Source organism: Elephantulus edwardii, unplaced genomic scaffold, assembly GCF_000299155.1.
Source record: "Elephantulus edwardii isolate Elephantulus edwardi_28Jun2011 unplaced genomic scaffold, EleEdw1.0 scaffold00253, whole genome shotgun sequence".
In the NCBI taxonomy this organism is placed as follows: Eukaryota; Metazoa; Chordata; class Mammalia; order Macroscelidea; family Macroscelididae; genus Elephantulus; species Elephantulus edwardii.
The window spans coordinates 421,932-422,701 of NW_006400003.1; positions in this window are offsets into that span (position 1 = coordinate 421,932).

Below are 770 nucleotides of genomic sequence, written 5' to 3' on the forward strand. Positions count from 1 at the left end.
TGAATGATCAGATCAGACTTTGGACCTAGATAAATTGTAAGATTGGTGAAGAAATGATTTGAAAGAGGTATGGGAGTGTGGGATACATGTTTGACCTCTGAGGAATTTGTTTAGTGTTTATTGATAATGTGGACATGGATAATTTTCCTCTGTGAAATTGGTAAATGTCAGACATGGCACTACCCTAGTGGTTCTTGCTTTTTTTACAGTTGTTGTCCGAAGTGAGATTAGACGCAAAGACTTTAGACTCATGGAAATATGGGATTCTGTAACAAGTTACAGGTATGGTTTAAATGGAAAGAGATTTAGTTTTTACTATTCTCCAGCCATATGAACATTTGTGAGCAAAATTGCCCGAGGGTGGAAATGAATGTTAAAACTGTTAATTTATTAAAATTTTCATTTGTTAAAGTTTTTGTCGACTTAGCTTTATGAATATTGCACAAATAAGGGCTAGGGAAATCATCTTTTTAGATGAACTCTTACTCGAGGTATTAAGTTCATTTGAATAGTGTTAGGGAATACTGATTAGGAAAGAAGTAGTAATAGAGTAGTAATAAAGAAGTAGCAATAGAGTGGAAGTACTCTTCACAACATAAAGAGTACAATGAATGTTATACTTCAGTTGTTGTTGTTGTTGTGTACCATAGAGCTGGAACCGACCCACAGCTGACCCTACAGCAGGTTTTAGAGGTAGTTAATTACACTGGGAGGAGATTGCCTATGCTTCTGTGGAGCAACTGGTGACCTCAAATCACATACCTTCAGGA